The sequence below is a fragment of the Magnolia sinica genome, chromosome 8 (assembly GCF_029962835.1).
Source record: "Magnolia sinica isolate HGM2019 chromosome 8, MsV1, whole genome shotgun sequence".
NCBI lineage: Eukaryota > Viridiplantae > Streptophyta > Magnoliopsida > Magnoliales > Magnoliaceae > Magnolia > Magnolia sinica.
In genome coordinates, this window is record NC_080580.1 from 86,458,085 (window position 1) to 86,474,972 (window position 16,888).

Below are 16,888 nucleotides of genomic sequence, written 5' to 3' on the forward strand. Positions count from 1 at the left end.
TTATATTGTTGCATCGCATCATTTGGATAAGGTTGATGGTATTTATGGGCCTATCAGCATGTTTTCGCATTTCTCTGATATTGTATGATTTATGGGCTTGTCGGTATTTTTGCTTACTCTGATTACTCTAATATTTCTTACTTGGCGCTTACCTTGTACACACACTTTCACCACCCTCTAAGCTTTCTATAAGCTTATGCACGATAGATACGTGTAGGTGGCGTTAGGTTGCAGCAGCAGCGTTAAGCTTGGAGCGTGCAGCGGACTTCTGGAGCTCTGATTTTTTGATATATGTATTTCCCTTTTAGCATTGTATTTAAATGATTATATTAGTGGATATGTGATGATGATGTTGCCTTTATGATTTGGGTAAACTTGTGGTTATGCTTCTTACGAGATAAATGTACGTTGGAAAATCCTCCTTGTAGGATCCCAGGATCGGAATCTGGCATATGGGCGCTGGGAGCTGAGAATGGGGTATTACGGAGGCTGTCGGCACCGGATTCGGTGATCAGAAATTTTGTGAGCCCAGTTTTCGAGTTTGGGGCGTGACGAAAGTTGGTATCAGAGCATAGGAAAATCATAAGAAGCAAAGATGTAGTCTTCAATGAAAAAGTGATGCATAAGGACAATGTGCAGGAAAATAAGGCCGAGGAGAAAGAATTCGTAGAGTTAGAAGAATTACCGAACACGGGTGTTACAACGCCACCGGATGATCATGCATAGGAGTATTATGAGGCAGAGCCACAGACACCGGTTGTGATGAGGTATGCTTGGGAGAGGAGACCCACGGTCAGATACTCACCCTCCTTACATTATATACTACTAACAGATAATGGTGAACTAGAGTGCTTTGAAGAGACATTACAATCAGATACATGGGTTAATTGGGAGCAGGCCATGGATGATGAGATGGACTCTTTTGAGTTTAATCGTACATGGGAGCTAGTCACTCTACCCAAGGGTAAGAAAGCTCTTCATAACAAGTGAGTTTACAGACTGAAGGAGGAGCACGATGGTTCGAAACGGTACAAGGGCAAATTGGTTGTGAAAGAGTTTTAACAAAAGGTAGGTATCGATTTCACTGAAATATTTTCATCAGTAGTGAAAATGTCTACGATTCGTATGATCTTGAGTATAGTGGCTACAGAGGATTTACATCTAGAGCAACTAAATGTTAAGACAGCCTTTCTTCATGAAGACCTTGAAGAAGAGATATACATGCATCAACCGACTGTTGCTACCTGAAGAAGTTTGATACGTCGTACATCATCATTCTTCTGTACGTTGATGATATGCTTGTGGCCGGTTCAAGCATGAAGGACATCTCAAATCTCAAAAGACAATTGTTTAGAGAATTTGCCATGAAGGATTTAAAAGCTGCAAAATAAATCTTAGGCATGAGGATAAAGCGTGACAGGGAAAATAAGAAACTGGTTTTGTCATAGGCAGAATATATAGCCAAGGTACTTGATCGATTCAATATGGGAAGTGATAAGCCGGTTAGCACTCCATTAGCCAACCACTTCAAGCTTTCTAAGGAGCAATGTGCAAAGATGCATAAGGAACGAGACTACATAGCTAAAGTCCTATACGCATAAGCTATTGGGAGTTTCATGTATGCTATAGTGAGCACGAGGCCAGACATTGTTCAAGCAGTGAGAGTGATTAGCAGGTTCATGAACAACCTCGGGAAGAAATATTGGGAAGCTGTGAAGTGGATCCTCAGATACCTGGTAGGTACTGTGGATACAGAGTTGTGCTATGGTGGATCAAAAATCAAGCTACAAGGTTATGTAGATTGAGATTTGGTAGGAGATATCGACAGCAGAAGAAGCACTACAAGTTATGTCTTTACTCTGGGTAGTACTGCAGTCAGTTGGGTCTCTCAGTTACAAAAGATAGTATCTATTAGTACGACGGAAGCAGAATATATTGCAGCTACAGAAGCGTGCAAGGAGATGGTGTGGATGTAAGGTTTCATTGAAGAGTTGGGTAAGAAGCAAGCAGATTGCAAGCTGTACAGCGACAGTTAGAGTGCAATACACTTGGCTAAGAATTTAGCCTTTCATTTAAGGACTAAGCATATTGACATCAGATATCACTTCATACGTTCGTTACTGGAAGATGGATCGATTGCTTTGGAGAAGATTCATACAAGTGAGAATCCTGCAGATATGCTGACCAAGGTGGTCACACGGGAGAAGCTAAAGCTCTGTTCAGCTTTGATTGGTCTTTAGGCTTGAAGACGGGGAGGTGGTGCACTCCGGATGTAGAAGACAAAGGTTTATGGAAATGTGTCTCCAAGTGGGAGATTGTTAAGATGTGGGGCCACATCTAGACAGGGCCGCTCGACCAGTCGAGTGCCCTGCTCGACCGGTTGAGTGCTCTGCTCGACCAGTCAAGGACTGGCTCGACTCAAATTCCAGCAAGTATCAGTTTTTTAGTTTCGTGGTGCTCGACCGGCCGAGGCCCTTGCTCGACCAGTCGAGGTTACGTAGATTCGTTTCCGGATTTTGCACGAATTATGGATTTTTTAGTCGATTTTTGCAGAGGTGCGAAAAGAAAGTTGTCTAAACTATAAATAGGGGTCCTTAGGGCTTTTCTAGGGTTATGGGAGTTATTCTAAAGTGTGGGCAAAGGGTTTTCTCTATACATCCAAGGAAAAAAGTTAGTATATTGCTTGTAATCTTATTTTCTTCATAGTAGAAGTTTGCACCCGTGGTTTTTTACCCTTGTTTGGGGTTTTTCCACGTATATCTTGTCTTGTGGTTTGTTTGGAATGCTTTGATTCTTCTTATAGTTTATATTTCTCCTTGTTTATCGTTTGTGGGTGAGACCGGAAATTGGATCTTGTTTCACTGCGTTGTTGGCGTGCTGCGCAACAAAACAGGCAGAAGAGGACACAACACACTAATAGCAAACGTCGTTGACCGAGAAAAGAACAACAACGTTCCTCATGATAGAAGGAGAACAAAAAAAAAAAAGGGAAGAGTCGAGCCGCTACAAAGGGAGAGCCAGTGATAAAAGACTCAGGCCTCTTGATTCCCATGAAGGATTTGCGTTTGAAAAAGAAGATGCCATCCCTACTATGAATCAACTGCTGAGTGCCGGTACAATAGAATTGCCTCTGTCCAAAACAGAGGAAGACAGCTACAAACAAAGAAAACAATTACAAAGAAGGTCCACTATAAACAAAGAAAACAATTACAGCTGACACAGCTAAGCTCTGATTGGCTAGGCCTCTCCTGTTTGTCCAGCTAGCAGGAAACTTATTTGATGACAATAAGGGAAAATTAGCAGGTATAGTAATCATGTCCATGGAAACTTAGAAAATAAGGGAACTAGAACCTTTTAAAAGGGTAAAACTGATGAAATTAAAGTTGGCGTTGATAGAAACATGATATTTACAATCATTAGCAGATGTTAGAAAGTTCAGCAAAAGCAGGGGCACTCCTTTGACCATTAAAATCATTTTACGTGAACTTCAAAAGCATGGAATTGCAATTGGGGGTTTGGGATTATATTAAAAATTAAATGGAGCCACCAACATCTTGGTCATTTCCGCATTTAAATAATTTTTGAAATTCAATACAATTGAGTATCCAAACAAAACCTCAGGTTCTTCCATGACAGTGACTTACTCATTAAGATTGATAAAAAATAAAATAAAATAAATCTAAACATGAATCTCCATTTCCTAGAACGACAAATCTAAATGAGCATGAAATCAATCTCTATATAAATGTGTTGAAGTGGAAAACCTTAGCCCATGGTCTATTATGCATCCTAGTTCCACTGCAAATTCTCCAGCACATCCGGCTTCAAATGAAGGATCGGCCATTGGTGAAAATTCAGTGAAAATAGAAAGAGCCCCTTCATTTGGCCTGTCTCGATAAGGTTGAATGAGTTGTGCAGTCACAAAACCCATGACATGAGTCTGTCCAAGCTGCACCTCTGATGAACCGTCTTCTCTGTATATGCCACATGCACACCAAAAAAAGTCAGATGTCATAAACGAAACAAGATCCCATGACATGAGTCTGTCCAAGCTGCACCTCTGATGAACCGTCTTCTCTGTATATGCCACATGCACACCAAAAAAAGTCAGATGTCATAAACGAAACAAGATCCCATGTCAATCGCATTTAGACATCCAAAGAGAATGTTTTTTTTAAAGGGTAATGGATACTTTATTAAAGGCACACGAGCAACAGCTGGTTTTTCCTCCCGAAATCACACCCAAAAAGGAGGACAAATCACTATCCTTCACATTTTCAGAAGGGAGGTCCACGATCATTCTGAATTTATGCTCCTTACGCATGCAAGCACTGGAATCAGTCGACCATCTATTTATTTTTGCTCCTTTGAATCAGGAGTCACAAAGTTCGAAGACGTAAATCTATTGTTTGGCTGATCATATGATCTTGACCGTCCAAATTCAATGCATAAAATGGACATGGGTTACCTTTAATCTTGCCATTGAAAACTAACCTTCCACTTTAATCTTGCCAACTACTTTCTTTTCCGCTCCATATATTCACTCATATCCAATCGTATCATGGCTGCCTCCTACAACAATGTCAGCAAAAAAAATGAAATTAGCTATTTGCCACTAGCTACCCAAGATTTATAACAACGCACATGTACACATGACTCCATGCCAGGTATGGCTAAATTGAAGCATTAGACACCATGTCCATCTTTGACACCAACATGGCAATCTAAGAAGTCTTAAAATGAATGTTAGCTTGAGTTGCAGTATATCGTACTCATCATCCTCTAGCGAAGAAGGGAACGCAGGCTCTATGAAGACTTTACTGTCACCCTCTATGCTAGCATCACCATCACCATCTGTACTACCTTCATTCAAGGAGTATTTCATTTTGTTTGCCAGCACCTACATAATATGAAGAGGTATTATTACATGATGCTTGATCAAGCTAATATTTTTGTTTTCAGTTCATCCCAGTGGGAATGACCTTATGGACGGTTTGGATGGCATATGAACATCACGATGGGCCCTATAAGGTTTCAACAATGAGCATTTCCATTACTACTGTTTCCTATAGTGTGGTCCACCTCAATCTTGGATCTGCCTAATTTTTGGGCTCTTGAGCCTCACATGAGGAGATGTACATACAGCCTTAGCCCGTTGGTAGGCTAAGGCATTTGTAACCATTGGTGGTATTGACTATAAACAATGAAGAGGCATGAAAGGATACAAAGAGAAACTTATATTGGCTGCTGAGATAACGAAAACATCTGTTGATAATAAGGGGGTGTTTGGATCTTAAGTTACTTAAGATAAGCTACTTATGCCTCAAGTATCTTATCTTGGTTTCTACTTGTTAAGCTGAAGTGATTAAGTAATCTTAAACCAAACTACTTATCTGAAATAACTTATCTACTGCTGTAAGTAGAAAAAGTAACTTATTTGGTGGTATCCAAACGGTCCCTAAATGTTACTAAGATTACTATTGGCACCCGTGCACCTCATTGGCAGATGCAATGCATGTTGGGCTGCCTTTTACAAGCATATGGGATTAGCCAACCTCTTGTTTGAAGGAAAACATTCTGCTGACATCAATCTTACGATTAAAAAAATGTAGATTTTGAGAAATTGGGTTAATTGCCTTGAAATTTTCATATCCTGCCTCCATTGCATCTTCAAGTGCAGAAAGACCAGCTTGCAACTACAAAAAGGGAACCCAAATAGCATGACAAGGATTTCAATATTCTTTTTAAGGGTAGAATTACTCTAGTGATGAAGAGAGACGGCAAAAAATAGATAGCTCAATGCAGGTTAATAACTGGTACTTCTGCTAACAGGGTTTTTCTAACCCCAAATGTGTGTACAGCCCAAGCTCCTTCATGCCACCACATATGGCAACTTGACATGAGTTCAAGATCCGTGACATGAGTTCAAGATACAGAGAAATGGATGGGCCGGAAAAAAAAAAAAGTTGCTAAATTTCCCTATTTCAAATGTTATGGTCAACAAGAATAGAGCAGCATGAATGTTGGTATAGGACATTTGCAAGTTGGTACTCAATTGGTGGACAGCTTGGATCTTGCACTTGTGTCTGATTGACACACATGGGTGTATGTAGATGGCATGCCTTATACTTGTGTGTCTGATTAGTAAACCTCTACAAGAAATACCTGCCCTAGACATGGATTTCTTGATTGCAACCTCTGTTCATATTAGTATTTGCATTAATAATGTGTGGAATTATTTGAATATTTTCCACTGCTATGCACACGATTCAGACAGATCCTGATCTTGCCAATCTAAGAACATATGAAGAATTTCTCAAGTCAAGGCACTAACTTTAAGAGATAGAAGCCCACTGTGTTTGCTATCATGCGAGGCTTATGCATGGACAGGAAAACTTACAACATGCTTTAAATATCACATAAGACAAACAAAACATTTATCGCTTAAGATTACGTTGGTTGCAGAAACTAACCTTCACCCATTTTGCTGTGGATCCTATCTGCAAGCATGAGGAAATAAACACCATGAGGAGAAATCCATAGAATGGAAGCACAATGCTCAAAAAACCACCCATCATGGACGAGCAATGAAGGAAGAAAATTAATCACTTCCATCCAATCAATGGGCTTGTCCCCATTGTGCAACAACATCAGCTATTTCTTTCTGACCGACCATTCCCAGGCTGATTATCAAAAGACTAGGATGGTCTGATGGTGGAGTTTCCTTGCAGCATTGACCATTGACAGTGCCCCCAACAGACGATCACAGAGTTGGGGAGTCGATACGAAATCTAGTAATTCATATTGACCATTGTATATTTCCTCTTATATATAAAAGAATAAGGGAAAATTCTGATATTTTTACCTTATAATTCTGGAGATTGAAATATTTTATGCTACAGCTTACCAATAGGAGAGGTCTCCTTCCAATTCTATCAGTTGGGATTGCACCCAATGCCGTTATCGGAACCTGAAAAACAGTACCATATACAAAAGTTTGGGAAAAAAAAAAAAAAAGGATCTTAAAGTGGAGAAATTTCTGACATGATTTGCTCGCGGCAGCACATGTGCTAATGTAGATATATTAGGATACAGTCCACTCATCAGGTGGGCTACAAGCATACATTGAGTATAGGCTGTTGGTCATCTTTTTTCCAACCTCATTTGGTTGATGACTAGAGAGACCCGAATTTTGCACCATGGCATGTTCATGACAGCCCCCAGCTGATGAATGTGCAATGTGCTACACTGGCACATGCTCCACTGCTTGCACATAATTCTGTAGAATTTCTCAGTTTCATTGACATGAAAGAGTAGAACACCTGAAGGCAAGCAATTGAAATAGTTCCAATTGAAAGAGAAGTGCTAGGCTATCCTTGGCCATCTATCATGTGGGCCCTTAGTATGTTAATCAGACGGGCTGCACATGTATGATGAAAACGGACGGTTGGAAAATTGATGACTACACTTTCTGTAATCGCCATACAATGTGGTGCAGCTGATGAGTACATTTGCTTTATGTTTGGACTAGGGACATTCATGGTGGGACCCACCAGATGACTGGCAACGATCTCGCAAATTTGTTCCTAGAATTGATTTAATTAACCATGGAAGTTCATTTAGTGTAGATATCAAACCTGAGAGAAGTAAATAGCAAACCATGCAACTATGTAGACAACAGCTGAAATCCTCATAGCCTGTTTTCATGAATCAAGTAAGAGAGATGAGAAGAACCTCATTAATGTTGTGGTATGATATGTAGTGTCATACATATTTTGACCACCTTGTAGAGGATGATATGAGAGCGAACACAGAGTATTCTGGCTACACTGCTGCATCTCCTGTTATCCAATGGTTTTGGGAGGTGGTCCAAGGTTTCGGCAAGGAGGATAAAGCTTGTCTCTTGCAGTTCGTTACTGGCACATCAAAGGTAACTTGTTCTGCACTAAATCTCTCAGAAGCTTCTGTGAACATGGATAGTTGTGTTGGTGGAAAGTTTTTTTGGCTGAACTATGCTTTTGGAGCCTTTACAAGTTTGTCATAGGACTGGGCATGAATAAGGATTAAGAAATGATGTATTTTGATAAGGGAATTTGATGTATTTTAAGAGGGGAGTTGATATCGTCCACACCCACCATTTTTCTATTGTGAGAATTGAAATATTATGCTTTTGTACTATTTCAATTCCCAAATGGAAAAATTGACTGTATGCTAGTGACAAAGGTGGGTGTAAATTGTGGCTGCTCCCTTTTTGAAATTATTGCTTGGTAGCTTCATCTGTCAAACATACTTCCTTAACATGGGTTTTATAAGATAGTTCCAGAATATACTTGTACTATACTGCATTCGGTTCCACAAGAAAGAGGCATTCAACTATCGGGCCTATCTTTCTCTCAGTTTTGATCTGTTAAAAACTGAATCAACAAACTGAACAATGCAACCGGTGCAGTAAACTGCAGTTAATTTGAATGGAAAAAAAATATATAAACAAAAAAAATCTGTTTTGTATGCAAGAAGCCAGGTTGTATACACTAAAATGATTATAAAAAAAATCTGTGCATGCACTAGATGATAACTAAACTGAATTTGTGCTAGTAGAGAAAATACTCACAAATGTATTAACAGTAAGGTTCTAAAAGGCGATTATACGAGTGAAGCACTCGGCTGCTGCAAGGGAATGGAAACGAACCTGCTGTTTGGGAGATTCTTCAATGCATTAGGTATGAAACTCCTGTACAACGCAATGAAACCATCACGTGCCATGATACTTGCATTCACATTGGGCAATCAGAAGATTGCTTTCCTTCGCAATAAGAAATTTCTGTTGGAAGCAAATTAGAGATCAACGGTTGCACAACAAAAGACTACACGAACTAAACTGAGAACTGCAGTATCATTGTACACGGGCTGGATACAGGACTGTAGAATATTGGTTGAAGCATTTCTTCAAACATGTCGAGGGCCATGGACAGCGGCCTGGCTGCTGCCCAATTTCTGGCCATAAAAAGAGGAAATGAAAGAGAAAGAGAGAGTACCTTTGATTGCTCACCGTTGATGACCACGTCCGCAGGTTGCCTGGCCTACTCGATCTGTAGCTCCAGATCTGATCTAAGAACCTGAGAATGAGAAGAACGGAAGAGAAATAAGAGAGAGAATGAGATTTTTTTTTCCTGATTTCAGAAAACGGACCACAAGAGATTCTCTCTCTCTCTCTCTCTCTCTCTCTCTCTCTCTCTCTCTCTCTCTCTCTCTCTCTCTCTCTCTGAGACAAGCTTCAAGAAATCCAGTAACCGGTTTCTCCAAAGCAAACGCAAACAAGAAAAAAAAAAAACCATTTCTGGAAAATCAAATGCAAACAAGAAAAACCCATTTCTCCAAAAGCCAACGCAGAGAAGAAGACATAACCCATTACTGATATTAAGATAGGGAAAGATTTATAAAAACAAAATCAACACCCAGGAGAATCGAGATAGAAATCCCAATACAAAAAGCTACCTCGCCTACACTCCTTGCTGAAAAGAAGAAAAAAAGTAAAAATCCATATATAAGAAGCAAAAAGAACGCACCCAAGACAAAACCCATTTACCCTATTTCTACCATTTTCAATCTCTGTTATCTAATTCAACAGAGGAATCCAGACCTAGCATCATCAAAATTCAATGCATAGCTAAAAGGGTCGTATTTGAAGCTGAACCTCCTCCTCGACTGCGCTTTCACCTGCCTCCTTATCTCTGCCTGAACCTTGCTGAACAAACACCTGCATCTCCTCTTCCCATTGCTGAATGCCAGAGTCGTCGGAAGATTGAGATTTGGAGGCAAGATAGAAGATTGAAAGTTCCAAATCCAAGATGGGAGAAGCACATGAGATGAGAGAGAGATGAGGAAGGGAGAGTGACAAAAGAGGGAAATGAAAAACCCTCCAGCGCTTTTTCTTTTTTTATTTTAAAAAAAAATTAATAACCAACATTTTACCGGCGGCCACGTCCCAAAATCAGCGGCGTTTTTGGACGGCTGCAGGTGATTCTCATTATCACCGGCGGTTATACATGGCCGCCGGTAAAATTTGCGCCAGTAAAGCCGGGATTTCATGTAGTGTTAGAACAAATGGCATTCGATTCCATTGTGAATAGTATTTTAATTTCTTATTTTGGATTTTTTGAATTATCAAAATCTCCAAATCTCCTCTTGGCCCCTTCCTCCCTCCTCTAAAGAAAAAAATGTGAATATATTTAATAGGGAAGGCCTTTTTCATGTTTTATGAGCAAAAAGGGTGTAAAGAATGAAAAAAAAATTTGTTCAAAAAAATTAAAATTTTAAGTAAATTTTTTGCCCATTTGAGTAATCTACAATTTATCGTACAATTAATATGATTAAATATGATTACCATATGATTCGATACAATTCATAACAATGGACGGGTGGACCAGATTTCATAGTAGCACGGCCCACCACCATCTTTAATTTTCAAGAAATCAAACTGATCAAAACACCAATTTCATCTAGGAAAAATCAAATTGATATGATAATTTTGAGTGGTCACGATGTCCACAAAGGGTCCAAGGTATGCTATAATAATTTGAACAATCTTGAAAACGACTTTCAAAAAACCCTCGAACCCTTAACATTCCTAAGTATGATTGTTGGATGGTGATCACTATGAGGAGATGACTTTGTTCACACACTATGCACAGAGTCAGTGAGCACATGACTTCCACCATCCAATGATGGCAGGCCAAATCTCAATAGTTGAAAATCAAAGAAACTGGACCACTGAACAATTTCTTCCGACCGCATTTTGATGTCCACCAATTGGACTGTTAGCATCATCCTATGTAATTTCATAACATTTTCGGACTGTTTTTGTACACCACAATTTAAAAAGTGGTGGCGGGAAAGAATTCTTGAGTCACAGAGGCCGAGTCAACTTACTGAGTCACCTGAGTTAAAGAGTGTGCAAGGATGTAGAGTGAGTGTGAACTTACAAGTGGGGTCCATGTTTCAGTGATAGTAAATAGACATTCAAGAGGAGAAAAACAGCAATGGCCCATCCTATCCACTTAAGCCATTTGATTTCTTGTGATTTAAAGATGGTGGTGGGCCATGATGACTGTGAATCGGATTCACCCTATCCATTGTCTTTCTTGTTGGTGAGACATATAGATGATTGAGATGAGATTATCCTAATCATTTTCTTATGACAAACCTATCATGCATGGGATTAAAAGGTCACCATACTTATGGCATCCAAAACAACTCATGTGTTTAATGTGATTTTGGCTTAAAAAAGCATGATATGCTATGAAATTACACTTAATGAAGTAAAAGATAAGACATGAATTTACCTAACATTTTTCAAAGGTAATGATTGTTATTTGCAGAAAATATAATATTGCTTTTCTTGTGATTATTATTGTTTGGCATAATTGTTTATTTGTTTGTGATTGAATAGTGTAAATTTAGTCCACCACGTTGGTATATTGGAGAAAACTGAACGTACAAGGTAACTCATAATGTATAAATCAATAATGAATTAGTTATAATTAAGATGGAATGGTTGAGATCACAATGTAAACAAGAGTTAATGAATCATATTGCACATCTTTTACATTGACTTTGCCATGTATATAAACAGTTTTGAATTTGCATTTTGGATTCAAAATTCATGATACAAAATTCGACAGACATCCAAGGCAAGGAGAGATTGTCCCAAATGTGATGAAGATCCGGAAAGTTGATTTGAGCGCTATTTAGAAGAAGAAAAGATTTGATGCAATCAATCGTAAATAGAAGTCCGAGAAAACAAAATCTCTTATATAATCGGTTGAAGGTGGATCATGTGATTCAATCAGTCTAAGGAATCAAAATAGTAAATATTTCGGCCGAAGCGAAAGACGGAGAGAAGTACCATATAAAAAAATGGTGTTTGATATTAATTCAAACTTGTGAAGATTCAATTTTGCATTTATAAGAAATGGATTATAACAGAATTTTGAATTTTGAATGAATATAAATTTGAGATTTAAATGAAATTCTAACTATCTAGAGGTTAAGGAGGAGATTAGGATGGTTAACAGGACATAACTCAAGCCTTTAAAATCAAGAGTATAGCAAAGATATACAGTTTACTCATGAAATCCATGATAAATCAATGTAACCTTTAAATTTATTTATTTTTACATAAGAATATTAAATTGAATAAAATAAGTGTTTTTGGCATTAATTCTTTCATATGTCATTTCAGGCTTAAAAATGGATATTAAAGGTTGTATGATTAGCAAACAATTGTGAATGATATCCTATATTTGTGCACGAGTATGGTATCAGAAAACCAGCGTAACCTAAATTTACAATGTCTAACAATTTGGTACTTTGGTGGACTGTCATACTTTATGCACTAAATTGTATTCCATCCTGCGGGGCCCACCTCAATGTCCACCATCCATCATTTGGGTCACACCTTTGATATGAACTACCTATTGTGGGGGCTCACCTGCATTATGATTCGATCATCATGCGGGCAGACCTTCTATGTCATGGGAGAAATTTATAAAAATTTAGAATCAAATTAGAAGAAGAAGAAAAAGAAGCTAAAACATCTACCCACTTTAGCAAAAGAAGCTATTTAAAAAAAAGAAGTTAAACTCTTCACATCTAAAGAACTAAGAGGTTAAAACTCTAGTGCCTAAATTAGTAGATGAAAATTACATAATTACCAAATAATTTATTTTTAAAAAATAACATTTTTATTATAAATAAGCTAATATGCTCTTATTTGTAGAGATGTCAAATGGCCACTCAAACTAAATGGGATAAATAGAAAAACCTGACTCACCCTCACAAACAATCAACATCAAATGAAATTTTCTCCTTGTCATGTTTACGATTACATATTGCCATGATTGTTCCAATACCCGCAGATAAAAGATGGTTGTTTGTAGAGATCAACAGATTTGCTATTTCTATTATTGTTGGACAACTTATTTTACTCAGAAAGAATGTTAGAATTACATTTTAATCATTTAAAAAAAATAAAAATAAAAAAATCTGTTGACATTTGATGGATGAGTTATTCTAAGCTCACAGATGCCTCTACATGTGTTGTATGTATAGTAGACATCTGCTCCATCCATTCATCTAGTTGGCCCCACCATAAAGATGACATGGCCTGAAATCAATGGATGGTTCAAAAGAATTTCCAGTGCTCCACCTCAACATACTTATATGGTTGGAATGATGAATTAACCAGCCCGCTTTGAAGTAGGACATCCACATGGTGGGGCCTGCATGATGAAGGGCTTGTGTAATACCACAACACTAAATCTGTAGTGTATCTACCTATTAGGTTCATTCCTAATCTATACACTGAAATTTAGTGTTCTAGCATCCCTTAAACAGACAGTTTATGCTTGAGAAATTTTAGTGGCGTAACTCATCAAAATATGAGTTTGCATAAAAAGCACTCTCACTAAAATATGATTGTTTTAATAAGAGGCTAACTGTTTATAGTACGAGTCTCCCTTCCAATGTTGGAGTGACAACAAATAAAACCTCTCGATTTGAATAATTCAATCATTTATATGTCTCACCACCAGGTTTTTAGCTCACAAAGAAATTAAAATGATTAAATGGCCAAATTCAAGTAGAAAAATCAAATTACTAAGATAATTTTAGGTGGTCAGGCTGTCCACCAAGGGCCCAAGATATGTTGTAATTTAAACAGGTATGAAACCACATAATTTTAAAAACCTCCTTTTCTTATTGGGAGATGAATGTGTTTAGTGAGCACATGTACATGACTTCCACCATGCGGGCCATATCTTAATGGTTGAAAACCCATGAAACTGGGCCACTGACCCATTTCTTCTGACCATGTTAAATTCCTTTGATATACATTGATTCACCATCCTTACATGGTATCAGACCTGAAGGTTTTGTGTTCGAATCCAGTGCTTAGAGCAAATGGTTGATTGTCTGATTTAACAGAATTTAATGTCAGCAATTGGATGGTTAGCATCATCCTATGTATTTCACTCTTTTGGACAGTTTTTGTACTCAGGGCTGAGTCAACTTACTGAGCTGTCTGAGTTGAAGAGTGAGCAGGGAAACAGGCCCTACTCAAGCTAGGCAGAGTATTTGGAACTTACAAGTGGGGTCCATGTTTCAGTAATCTAGCGACTCTTTTGTCACGCCCACACCACAGGTGGGCCACAGTATGAAGGTGTTGTCAATCAGGGAGTACAAAAACATAGACATTTTAGAGGAGAAAAACAGCAGTGGCCTACACCATCCATATTTTGCATATGATTTCTTGTGATTTAAAGATGTTTGTGGGCCATGTCGACTGTGAATCCGATCCACAACATTCATTGTCTTTCTGGTTGATGAGACGTACAGATGATTGATATGAGATTCTCCTAATAATTTTTTTGTGACAAATCTATTTTGCATGGGACTACTTGTGACATCCAAAACAATTCATATGTTTAATGTGATTTTGAATTATAAAAGTATGATATGTTATGGAATTCCACTCAATGAAATAAAAGATAATACATGAAGATATGTAACATTTTTCATAAGTAATAAAAAAAAAATTTGTAGAAAATATAATATTAATTCTCCTTATTATTATTGTTTGTCATAACTATTTGTTTGTTTGTGATTGAATAGTATAAATTTACTCGACCATGTTGGTATATTGGAGAAAACTGAACATACAAGGTATCTTATAACCTATAAATCAATTATGAATTACACCACCTTTTTTTTTATAATGAAACTCTAACAATTAAGATGAATGACTGACATCGCAATGTGTACAAGGGTTGGACAGACCATGCTGCAGAATTAATAATCACTTTAGATATCTTTTCCATTTAATTTGATGGGAGTTCTTGATATCCACTGACAGCTTGACATACATATAAGCAGTTTTTTAATACATTCCAGACCTAGTTAGTTAGTGGGATACAAATCTGACCTGTAAAATCAAGAATATAGCAAAGCTCTACATTTTGCTCATAAAATATATCGCTAATCTATTCATTGCAATCAAAGAATGATACAAACCTCAATTAATCAAGCACAACTTAACACAACTTACAGAAGACAACTTAACACAACTTACAGAAGACAACTTTTTTTTTTTTTACATATATAAGAATATTTAAATTGAATAAAACAAGTTTTGCAGTCACTAATTTCTTTTGTACGTCGTGACCCACCTGAGGATTGGACTGTTATGATTATGGGAACATGGAAATGAAAACAGTGGGGTTCTCCTTATTTATGTTTCAGACATTACCGGTGTATGGAAAGGATGGATGTTAAAATTGTATGATTAGCAAACAAGTGGATGATATTCCATACTCTTGCTGAGTATGGTATCAACAGATGACCTTGATCTTCAGTTCCAGGGTCCACCAACCAGTTGTTCCCATTAAATAAAAATTTTTGCACTTTGCCCATTCTTGTGAAAAAAAAAATAAACATTTTGGTGCTCCAGTGGACTGTCATACTTTACTGGGATGCACTAAATTGTATTCATGAATAGCCATATACCTTGAATTAGACCGTCCAAATTTTTAGCCCCTGTTAAATAACCCAATTAAACAAATATTAGACGTACATTTAACATTATCAATTAATAAGTGTTGATGATCAACATGTTACATCTTGCTTATTCATGAGTGTTGACAAATTGTTAATCTCAACCACTCTTAGTCTATTTGCTGACGAAAATGAATTTTAAGGTATCTATATGCCCAAAAAAATCAATCTACTCGCACTGTAAATGGTCAGTCCAAAATTCATCTCTTGATAATGGAGAGGCTGATTATAGGATGGTTCATATCACCCTATGTCCTCAGAAGAAACGCAGTGGTGTTGGTGTTAGTTACACTGGTCGATGTCAGAGGTAACATAGCGGTGGAAGTGCAACGACACACTTCAGAAAATTAGCGTGCTTTCAAAGTAAGACTATCGATATCTCTAGGCACACAGTGAATAAGGTGTACTCCAAATTTTCATCTCTTGATAATGGAGAGGCTGATTATAGGATGGTTCATATCACCCTATGTCCTCAAAAGAAATGCGGTGGTGGTGGTGTTAGTTACACTGTTCGATGTGAGAGGTAACATAGCGGTGGAAGTGCAACAACACACTTCAGAAAATTAGTGTGCTTTCAAAGTAAGACTATCGATATCTCTAGGCACACAGTGATTAAGGTGTACTCCAAATTTTACAAGGAGAAGATGAAAGTAGCTATCTGAATGAGTCATTAGAATTAAGGATTGCAAACTATTTTAACTGCCTATTAAATGTGATTTTATGGATAAAATTCATGGCTAACATTTTGTGTGGTTATACAGAGGTATACAACTAACACATTTAAAAAGGTTTGGCAAGAGTCGCCACTGTTTTGAAGGTTGTGGTGAACTACATTTGTGACAATCTGTACAGAAATGGTGAATTAGGTCCTATCAACCTGGAACTATTGAGACATTATAATGTTCACAAGTGATAGGGACTAGCCTAGTATGGTGCGGAACACATATATGGATGGTACAGATTGGATGATTCATTCTCTCAAATCCGTCAAAGAAAGATTGTGATGTCGAAATAAGAATCCAAAAATGCTGTCAGAGTCAAATGATGATGGGGCGACAATACAAACATATCAAATCTGGAAGATTCTGAGGCAAGAAAAAAAGCAATGAAAAAGTTATAGTACCAATCTGTTCATTGTGATTTTGAGTTATTAAAGTATGATATACTATGGAAATTCACTCAATGAAGTAAAGGGCGAATACATCCTGTAAACCAATAATAAACTTAGCAATGATTCATGCACCTTTTTTAATGTATCTGTAATTTGATTTTTTAAGTT